Here is an 11,804-nt window from a genome sequence, read left to right as displayed (position 1 = left end):
CAGGAATTGAACCAGGTTCTCCAGCATGGCAGGCAAGAACTCTGCCTTCTGAGCCACCGTGGCCCGCCCATCTGACCCATTTTTTAGTTCACTAGTTTTTGTTAGCTATTTATAATTTTGTTATATAACTCCAATATCTGATTCTACCATGTGTATATGTTCTAGTATTTTCAGTTTCTCTTTTTTTTTTTTTTTTGTCACATGAGTTTACTTTCTAAAAAAACTGGTTATTTTATATTTTAAGTATTTTTTTCTATATTAGAGAAGTTATAGGTTTACAGAACAATCATGCATAAAATCAGTGGATCCCTATGTACCACCTTATTATCAACACCTTGCATGAATGTAGAATATTTTTTACAATTGGTCATAGCCATTCTTATAATTGTACTATTTGTGATAGTCCATGGTTTAATTTTTTTGTTAAGTATTAAATGCTGTGTATGAAACACTATATGGGAGGCTCTGTATGATGTTGTCTTCTTCTAGGGACATTTAGGATCCCAGATCATTTGAATTCAATCAGAAATTAGGATGGTTTCAAGTTTAGATTCAACCCTTGTAATGTCTGCTCAATTTAATGCTCATCCTTACTCTTAGGTTGTATCTTTGTGGAGCTAATCAGTGGCACTCATAAGAATTCTGCCTACTTCCATGATTTTGTTGAAAGGTCTCCCTGGTTTCTTAGCATCTCAGTCAAACTTTTGAAATCAGCAAAAAAACTGTAGGTTAAAAGAGGCCCAAATTGTCATCCTTTAATTGGTATCCTTCTTCTCTGTGATTATGGCTCACAAACTCTTAATGCCTTGACAGCTCTTGAATGTCTGTTAACTACATTTTCCATATGTGGCTCAGTTTTCCATTGGATTTCTACTGAACCCATGTTCAAGTGTTAGTGTTTGTCTGATCATCATAATCCATGACTCCAGGAAGCAGAACTCCTCACAATCATACTTTAATTTCCATGTTAGGAAAAAACTGGCATTACGTATTTGTTCTTCTAGGGAACCTAGAGTTCAGCTATGTTAAAAGAGCTATCCCATGTATTATTTTATATTGTTTGTGTTGGTGGTAATACTGACAGAAGTATCCAATTAAAATTATGTGGAGGTACAATTCTATTTTAAAAATATTTTATGGACATACAAATTGCATTAAAATAAAACTGACAAGGAATTTAAATAGTATGTGAAATGAAAATATCACACTGATATGACCCTAAATATGTGACATTTCTTCCCTCCAGAGTGCATTTTACAACTTGACATATCTCACAGCCAAAAGAACAGAATTAATGTCTCTATGTACTTGTTTCAGAATAGTGTGGTAGCAATTTATCTGACAAGAAAAGAATAGAACATTTTCTATCAATTCAAATGAAGTTGGATGTGAAATTTATTAGATGAAACACTGCATGAGAAAGCATCATTAATTCTAAGCATGTTCAAATTTTCATGTACTTCATGATTTTTTTTTTAATTCAGAGAACTATTTTAGTATAAAGTTTTAGAACAGGGGGGTGATGATTATAAATTTAATGTGGGAGAGAAAAGGGAAGTTACTTATGTAAATTCTTACCAGAGGTCACAGAGTCTTGTGGGTGCCAAATTTTCTCAGTCATCTTCTAAGAAAGTTTCTGTGCTCTGATTTGTGGAGATAAAGGCCCAGGGCTCAGAGTGATTGTACGAATTATCCAAGGCTATGAAGGTAAATATGATAAAATTGAAACTAGCACCTGTATGTCCCTGATACCATGTCAGCTCCCTTCCACCACACTCTTTAGAACTGTGCCCCCCCCCCCACCCTCAGCGTCTTGGACACCATTATAGAATGCTAAAGTTGACCAGGTGCCCCTGCACCAGTTCTACTGTATCCCTTTTTCTGTGGTCTCCTATGATTTTGTGATTTTTGCAATGCTGCTGCATTCTTCTATGGTTTAAAAACTTACCACAAATAATTAATTTCATTTTATAGCAACCCAGTGCTTTTAAACACTTATATAGCTCCCTTAGAATGAAAAAGTCAGCTTCCTTAAAGAATAATGGAAACTATTGTGGAAAATCATTATTCAGTCAGAATTGTGGTCTCCTTCTCTGAGACAGAAATTTCCCTCCCTTGTTCTCCCAGTTAGCCATATTTATGATGGGTAATTCTTTTGTTGCATCTGCATTTTTTTCCTATGCTCAAAAGAAAGTCTCACAAGTCATTTCCTTGAGGAGTTTCTGGATGATTTTTCCTTTAGATTATGATGGTAAAATTTCCCTATCAGCTATCCAATATTTCTGTACCTAAGATTTTGACATATAGGCACTGGATGACTTAAGAAGGCATTTTGCAATGGGAAGTGCTGTATTTCATTTTCAAATGCTTAGAACCAAGATATATGTAGAACCTTTGCTAGTTGATTGATAATGATGAAGATTATAAAATGCTAAAACCCTCCAGAAAATGAAATTACCAAGATGAGTAACCTACAGGCAAGCATTCAATATTTAGAGGTAAGAATTGTTCTTAGGCATTCTTAGGCATCCACACGTTTTGGTATGCAGGTTGTCAATGCAATGGAAATGGCTGAAATGGGACATTTGGAACTAGGCAGGGATTTCATGTAGCTTTCTCACAAACCTACAAACCAAACTCGTTCTATCTTACTAGTTAACAACTAATTACTGCATCACGTATTTATTAAGCATCCACTGTATGTTGCAAATATTTTTAGGTACTGGAGATAAAGTGGTGAAAAAGACAGACAAAAGTCCTGACTTTATGGAGACTACAGTGTAGTGGGGACAGACAGACAATAACATGTGGACAGGTAAATGACAGAATTTGAGATAGTTATAAGGAGTTTTGATGATCATAAAATATTGTCCCATGGGATAGAGGGACTAGAGGGCCTGTTTAGCCTGGAAGATCTGGAACATTGTCTATATTATTTTGGGAAACAACCTCTGAAAAAGTGACATTGTCCATGTTATTGTGAAATCTCAAATGGTCATGACAGCAAAAAGAATGAGTTCCTCTTAGTAGGTAATGGTCCCAGGTACTTTGAGGAAGTGATTTGTTGATCACAGGAAATAAATAGTACAAAGGATTGTGAATAATTTTCTTAACGCATCCGGGACATTCATAATGGGTACCCATGGTTTTCCATTGTGTTCAGTATTTGTGGGCTCTTCAGGGACAGTGATTTAAATCACAAAATTCTTGCTTAGTATTTAAGACTGCATTTGGGTTTATTTAATCGAGAGATGCAAATTCCATTCTGTAGCTGCAATTATTATATCAACACTCCTGCTGTTAGAGTATACTATGGCAGTAACTTGCCACCAAATTTCCATTAGTTCTCTCTTCTCTTCTCAAATAAATCAGTGCTTCATTAATGAGCAATGTTCACTATTTGATAAATAAACTCATAATCACAACTCCCTCCAGAACCTCTCTGATACTAAATTGGTATTTGTATTGGCCTGAGAAAGGGTTCATTCTTCATAATAGCATAACATCACTGAAAAATGTATTCTACAAGCTAGGAGAATCACTCAGCTGAGGCTGAGAGAAAAGGTCAAGGCAATAAAATAAATTTGAAGGAAATTTGGAAGTACCCATCAAGTTGCACCTGGGATATATTATTGACCTTTATGAGCAAGGCCACATTGCTTCTAATATTTCAAAGCAATTATTATTACTTTTTAAATATTATATAAAGAGAAAGAGAGAAGGAGAGAGAGAGGGAGAGAGAGAGAAACAGGGACAAGGACAGACAGATGTAAGCATGTGGCCTACAGAACACAGTATTTTGTGTGTGATCAAGAAATTTGGAATTTAGCCTCAGTACCATCAATTTCTGTATCTTCCTTTTCCTTCTTTTGACAATGAAAATAGCTATCATCCATTGGCTTGCCAGTCACTCTTTAAGGCCCTTTTTCTAAAACTTACACATTCATGCTTGACAGTGATAAAATATATCATTCCCACTTTACAGCTGAGGAAATACAAGAAAAGAAATGCAATCATAAAAAATTTTATGGATCATCAGTAATTATAATTATATTCTCAAAAATTAAATGGTAAACAGTATTTTAAAAATTATAATAGACTACTAATGGGTGGGGATCAGGTCGGCTGAGGGACTAAATCATTGTCTTTATGGTGGTTTAGAGCTGTATATTTCCCAGAAATACATTTTCTTAAACCTAATCCATTCTTGTGGGCATGAACCCATTGTAGGCAGGAGCTTGTGATGAGTTTACTTCAGTTAATGTGTGACCACCTCAATCAGGATGGGTCTTAATCCTATTACTGAAATCCTTCACAAATGGAATGAATACAAAGAGATCTATAGAAAGTCACAAGAAACAAGAAGCTGAATGTCAAAGATCCTAGAACTTGCAAGAGAAGGCAGCAGCCCGAAGAGGCCTCCAAGTGCATTGCCATGTGACAGAGGATCCCAGGACCAAGAATTACCAGCAGCAGCCCCAACTCCAGTCTCTGGGAAGAAAGAATTGCCTTGATGATGCCTGGGTTTGAACTTTTTCCTGGCCTCAAAATTGTGAACTGATAGATTTCTCTTTGTTAACACATTGCATGGTATTTGAGCAACCAAGGAAACAAAAAAATAAGCCTCCATGTCATGAGTCCCTACATAATAACTAAAATTGGCATAGTGGCACAGGATGTTATTTAACAATTATGGAAATAGATATCAGAAGACATAGCTATAAGAGTTCATTTGCAGAGGAGATTCCAAAGTGGGATAAAGTGGAAGATGAATGACAGTCAATATTTTATCACAACCTTTGTGGTACGTTTGACCATTTATAACATTTGAATGTATTACTTTCCTAAAAATAAAACTAAAGCAACAGGCTACCTTAGTCCCTTAATCTGTACTCATACACTCTTCTCTCTGTGTTCACCCTCGTGTCCTTCCCTGCTCCTTTAGTGACACACAGATTTCCTCTGACCCCCATCTTTCTTATCAGTGACCACATCCTGTGGAATAACGTCTGTCCCCTAACTAGAGAGCCCCTGTAGTGCAGTCCCTGTTTATGCATTTCCCTTCACAGCTGAGCATTTGGTAAGAGTAGAGCACCTTACCTTTCTCTGCTTCCATCAGCATTTTCTATTTAATCCACTCTAGAGTAATATACAACCTTACTCATTTCCCTCCCATGATTGTTGAATCATTCAGTTAAATGTATTGGTTAAGCAGTTGAACTCTCATATAGAAGCTTTGGATACAAGACCTATTTATTCCACTCACATGGACAAGGTGTTTCAACAGCAGATTAACAGGGTGCACATGTACACATGAATCTGTTCCGACTTCTTTCACTGCACGCATGTCTGTGAGACGTGTCCCACTTGCCATTCCTGATTGTGTTCATTTCCACTGTTGTGTGGCCCTTCATCAAATGAATAGACCACAATTTATTTATCCTTCCTCTCCCCAGTATATCTTTTGTTTACTTTACTTTTTGGCTATTACCAATGGTACTGCTATATTAATCTTATGGTTCATTTCTCGGGTATAAATATGCAGCATATATGTACAGTAACATCATATGCCTGGAAATATTGCCTCTTAGGCAGTATTTTAAACTGTATTTGATAATGACAGAAAGGCTTCTAAAACTATTGCAGTGAATTTCTAGCCTATGAAAATATTTTGTATGTTTTTATTATCATAGCTTTTAGTATGTCAACTTTGTCTCCCAGAATCTCCATACTCATTTGATTTCTGAATGGGGATAGCCATGAAAGAAAGTTGGAGAGTGAAATGAGTAGGAACACAGGCCATTCAACTCTCCTGTTTGTTTGTTATCTGTTGGTCAGAAAAAATAGTATGATTTTCTGAATAACATCTATCAAACACTGATAGATGTTATTCAGAATGCTGTGGAACTCATCATGCATTTTTTTAAAAAGAGAGAGAGAGATAGCAAAAGGTGAAGTGTCATTGTTCTCTCCAGGATAAGATTTCTTCAAGAAATTATAACATAGCTGTTGCCAAATGAAAGAGATTAGAATATTTACCAAGAATAAAGGAAGTTAAAATACAATGTTTTGGATTTCATTTAGTGTACAGGTAGATCATTCTAAGTTATGTCAATTTTTGTTTGGGTTAGGTGACAAATGGTAATAGGGAATAACATAGAAAATTAAATGGACATAAAAATATTCAAAATGATTATTACTGGAAGGACAACAGGTTACAAAGAGTATGTACAGTATAACCCCAATTCTGTGAATATTCCACAATAAGAATAATGTATTAATACATTTAATTAGTGCCAACAATATTTGATAGATGTTATTTCTGTATTACAAAACTGCATAGGAATTTCCTTTCCTTTCTTATGGCTTTCTGTCTTTCAGATTATCCAGAATGAATATTTACGACTCCTTAATAAGATGAATTGCCAAAAGCATAAATGACAGAGGTCAATAGTCAGCAGCCCCAACTCCCTATAGCCTCTCAAGCTTCATGCTTATATTTAGATGATGGGGAAGAATTCTGGGGGAGGGTTGAGGGGAAGATCGGGGAATAATTAGCACAACAGAACAGCACTTACAATTATGTGGGATTGTGAATGTGTACTAAAATGGTGATTCAGGGAATTGAGTTCATGGGTGATTGTTATTTTGCACTGTTTTCTTTTCCTTTTTTTAAAAATTCTCTCCCTCAAATCTGATAATCAGTTACCACATATGTACTAGGATGTTTTTCATTTTGGTATTGATCATGCATGGAAACTATCTACACAGTTTAAACTCAGGAACTTTTCAACAGCCTTCAATACCAAACATATCAAATGCATCCATCAGAGGCCAACACAGGCCAATCATCAAAATCACCAGAATGATTTAATCAGCCATGGAAAAATCTGGCTAATTTACAGATTTAAAAGAGTAAGGAGATTTTTGATATTCAAGGAGATAAGTTTGATAACTGCAGCTTGTAATGAATCAAAACCTTACTAGATGTACAGGAGACAAAAAAGCATGTTTATGCAAGGATACTTTCCTAGATCATGTATTTATCCATTTATATAACAAACAATAAGCACTTACTATGTGTCAGAAACTCCCAGGTTTTGACAATACCACAAAAAATGCCAAAACGCTGAAGACTTACCTGCTCATGTTTTCATTTTAGCAAGAGAGGGAAACAATAAAAAATAAATAGGTGAATAATACAGTATGCTAGAAGATGTTAAATATTATGAAGAAATATAAAGCCTGGCAAGAGGAACAGAGCTTCTAGGCACAGGGCTTGCCATTTAAAAAGGATAATAAAGTAATATTAAATTCAGAGAAAAATAGATTTGAACAAAGACTCTAATGAAGAAAAGGAATGAGACATGCAGATTTGGGGCATAAAAGCATTGAAGGCAAAGGGGAGAGCGAGAGGAAAGACCTTGAGGTAAGAAGGAACATGTCTCGCACATTAACAAATGGGAAAAGGAAATTAGAGCAGAGAGCTATTGGAGGGGTTTTACAGATTCCTGTTAAGATATTGAATCTTGAGTAAGCTGGGAAGGCATTTTGCATAGACTTTCACACGGTTGAGAAGAAAAACACAAAAGAAGCTCTACTACTGTGTGCTTAGTATTTTTCTAAAAGTATATGCAAAATTCTAGAAATACATATTTTTTTTCCATAGAAGAACTAGGCAGTTCAGGACCCCACCTTTATTTTGTTTTATCATATTATCTGACTTCAATGCCCATGAGAACACTTCAACCAAATCACAGTCTTCTAAAATGCTTGGAGCGGTAGATTACTGTTGTTAAACCTAGGTACCCCAGCAAAAGCATATTCTTAATCTTAATCTGCATTCCTTCGGGTATGGACTCACATGTAAGCAGAACCTCCACTTGAAGATATTTTTTGTTAACATGTAGCCAACTGAATGTGAGTGGATCTTGATCCGTGTTACTGGAGGCCTTACAGAGATAAGAAACCAGAAGGCAGAAGGCGGAGAAACAAGAGGAGCCAGACGCTGGAAGTGATTTGTGGAAAACTGGAAAAGCAGACACAGGGAGAATATATTACCCTGTGACTGAAGGCAGAGGTATAAGCCAAGGAGCCCCAGCAATGGCTAGCAGCCAGCAACAAGAATTCTACAGTCTTCAGGCTTGCTGACATCTTCATGCTGGACTTCTTCTAGCCTCGAAATTATGAGTCAATAAATTACTGTTGTTAAACCAAAACCAGTCATTGTGACAGCTGTTCTGGAAAACTAAGACACGTGACATTATCAAACGCAGGACTTATTCTTTTGAAATTATTTTTACATGCCCCTCTCAAGGTCACAGCCTGTTTCTTTTCACACACTACCATAAGCCACCCTCATAATTTAACCATCATTATTATGTCCGTGTGGGAACACAGGACACGGAAGATAACTGAAATGACATGGTCTCTGAAGTTGTAAGAAAAGATAAAGATATCCAAGAGTGATGTTGAAATACTCTGAACAATGACCGGAAGTGAAAGATATCAGCCAGCCATGTGACTAGGTGCATAGATAGTGAAAATAAATGCAATATAGAGTAAATCGTTCAAGTGGAGCGAAAGAAAATGGGCAGCAAGCTGGTGTTTGGGGTTGGAGCTCAGTCACGAGTCCATGGATAGCCATAAAACTAGTAAGAGGCGGCTGTGTCTGGATGCCTGATCTTCAAGTGACTTGGATTTTAAGAAGATCAAAAAATCGGCCATTAAAGAGTCACTGACAACCAGAGAAAGGCTGACTTTCTGATAGATGCAAGGTGGGGAAAGGAAGAAGGAAGCTGAAACACAAATGGTATAAGATCAGAAGTTTTTAAAGTTTATTAACAACCACATTTGATAAAGTATGCAAAGTACACTTAGTATACTGCCTGGAGCAAGCTAATGGTTAAACAAATAAAAACTGTCCTTACCCTTATGTCAAAGAGGTACTTATAGCGTAGTTCCACACAGCACAATTCTTGAACTTAGACAGATTTTGGTTTTAGTATCATTCCTATTACATACTAGATTGTGACTGTTTCAAGATTCTGTCTTCCCATTTGTAAATTGAGGTAATAGTTGTATCTACTACTTGGTAATGGGTACTCAAAGAAAAAAAATACGTAACTTTTTTAATTTGGCACGCAATAACTAATTGTTAAATATGACACCTATTACATTTTTAATAAATATCAGCTAAGTAAATTAAGTATATTAGTTTCCAAGAGTTGCCTTAAAAATATATGACAAATTGCATTGCTTAAAACAATATAAATTTATTCTCTCATACTTCTGGAGGCTAGAAGTCTGAAATCAAGATGTCTTCAAGGCCATATTCCTTCTGACGGCTCTAGGGAAGAAGTCTTCTTTGCCTCTTCTGAGCCGGTGGCTCCAGGAATTGCTTGGCTTACAGCAGCCTCAATTTTCATGTGGCCTTTCTCTTTCTATGTCGCCAAATCTCTCTCTCCTTATAAGAACATCAGTCGTGGAATTTAACACCCACCCTAATCCACTATGTCACCATTTTAGCTTGATTACATCTGCCAAGACCCTATTTCCAAATAAGGTTATGTTCACAGATACCAGGGTTGAGGATGCCACCCTGTCTTTTGGGGGACACACTTGAACCCACAGCATAAGTAAAGTTTAAGACTTCTGTCCTTTCATTTGGTGGTCAGCAATAAAGGACAGGAGAAATAAAGGAAGAGCTTTGGTGATCTTGAACTAACAATTAATGAATATAATATTTTAAAAATAATATTGGAGAGTGCAATCTATAGTACTATTTAAATGACTTTACTGATTTGAAGGAAGAGAGTTCTGAATGATTCAGAACTGATAAAATATTTTGCAAGTGAGCTATGCCCTTTGCTTTGAATATTTTTTAATAAAAGCATTATCACATATCAGCACCACTTCATTGTTCTCTAAAAGTGTAGAACAGCTGTGATTATCACCACTAAACAACAGTTCAGAGCTAAGAAACTGGGATTGGAATGGGCATTATTGCAATTACCAGAGATATTAAATTAGATAAGCATTCCCTCTTATTTTTTAACTCACTTAAGTGAAATCATAGTAACACTGAGCCTTGTAGGGAGATATTGGTAATACATTAAACAAAGCTTTGGAGGGGAGATTTCAGTAGAATACAATTACTCGACTGCCTCCATCTATTGCAGGGTATCAGTTAAGAATTGGAGCTCATTACTTTCTATCCTTGAAAAGGGAAGTGCTATAAGAACTCTATTCCCTTATTCACCCCTTCAACTTCTTTGAACAAACATTTATTGAGCACTGCTGTAACAAGTGTTTGGCATATAAAATACGGCTTAAAATTAAAAAGCTTCTCAACTGAGGCAGAATGAGAATACCACGTTGGTAGGACTGAATGAGAAAACTGATGTAGAATTTAAAAGAGAAAAATTACACTCAAGCTGTGGGAACAGAAGAGGCTTCATGGTAGGTGGTGACTATTGAATTAAATGTTGACAGCAAGATATTAGCTGTGGAGAGTGGAAGGGAAAAGGACAGAACATTTTAGCCCCAAGGGCAGTGTAAACCAAAATTTTGAAGCAGTAATGCAGGAGACTTGTTTAAAAAACATTCATCTTGTTTGATTTTTTCATCCATGATATAACACAAAGTGAAAGAGGAAGTAAGGATGTACATGTAATCTAAACTTCAGATGATTACATATTTTTCTTTTCTTAATTTGTACAGTAAATTGATTTTTAATGTTAAGCCAAAAATGCATTTCTGTACTAAATTCTTCCCTTGATCATGATAAATTATCTATTTAAAATATAGTTTGATTTGATTTGAGAAACTTTGGTTTAGAATTTTTCTTGTATTTTCAGGAGGGATACTTACCAGTCATCTTTAGATTTATCTGTTTTTTGATGTCAAAGTAATACAGGCCTTATAGAACAAGTTGGGAAATATTTCTTCCCCTTCAATTTTCTGAAAACTTTTATGTGGAATTGGTATTATTTTTTCCTTAATAGTTTGATAAAATTCACCATTGACGTCATCTGGCCTGGATTTTTATTTGTGGGAAGGTTTGTAACAGTTCAATTTGTTTAATACAAATAGGTCTATTCATATTATCTATTTCTCTTTGAGCTTTTGTAGTTTTTATACTTCATGGAATTTGTCCATTTAATCTAAATTGTAAAATTTGTTGGCATAAAATAGTGCATATTTCATTTTCCTCTTAATATCTATATAATCAGTAGTAATGACATTCTCTCATGCCTGATAATGCTTTTTGCATCTTTTTGTCTTTTATCCTTACAAGTCTGTTTTGAATTTTGTCAATATTATTGATCTTAACAAATAAAGCTTTAGATAATTGTTTTTCTGTTCACACTTTGATTTTATTGTTGCCTTTTCTCTTGAATACCTTGGAATTAAATCTCTCTTCTTTTTTGAGTTTCTGAGGTTATTGATTTGAGACATTTCTTCTTTTCCAATATAGGTGCTTAGTGCTATAAAATGTCCCTCTCTATGCTAACATTTCAAAAATTTTAATATGTTGTATATTCAATTTTCATTTCTTTCAAAATACTTTCTAATTTCTGATTTGATCTCTTATTTGATCCATGGATTATTTAGAAGTATGTTATTAGTTTGTAAATACTTAGGGCTATTGATTGAATTGTGTCTCCATGTTTGGACAAGTTCTTAGCTTTGGTCCACGTTCTCATAGGCATAGACCTATCGAAAATGAGTCTCTTCAAGATGTAACCTCAATTAATAAAGTCTAACTTGATTTAGATTAATCCAGGTTACTGGAGTCCTTT

Source organism: Tamandua tetradactyla, chromosome 1 (genome assembly GCF_023851605.1).
Source record: "Tamandua tetradactyla isolate mTamTet1 chromosome 1, mTamTet1.pri, whole genome shotgun sequence".
Classification (NCBI taxonomy): domain Eukaryota; kingdom Metazoa; phylum Chordata; class Mammalia; order Pilosa; family Myrmecophagidae; genus Tamandua; species Tamandua tetradactyla.
This window is presented reverse-complemented; position numbering follows the sequence as displayed.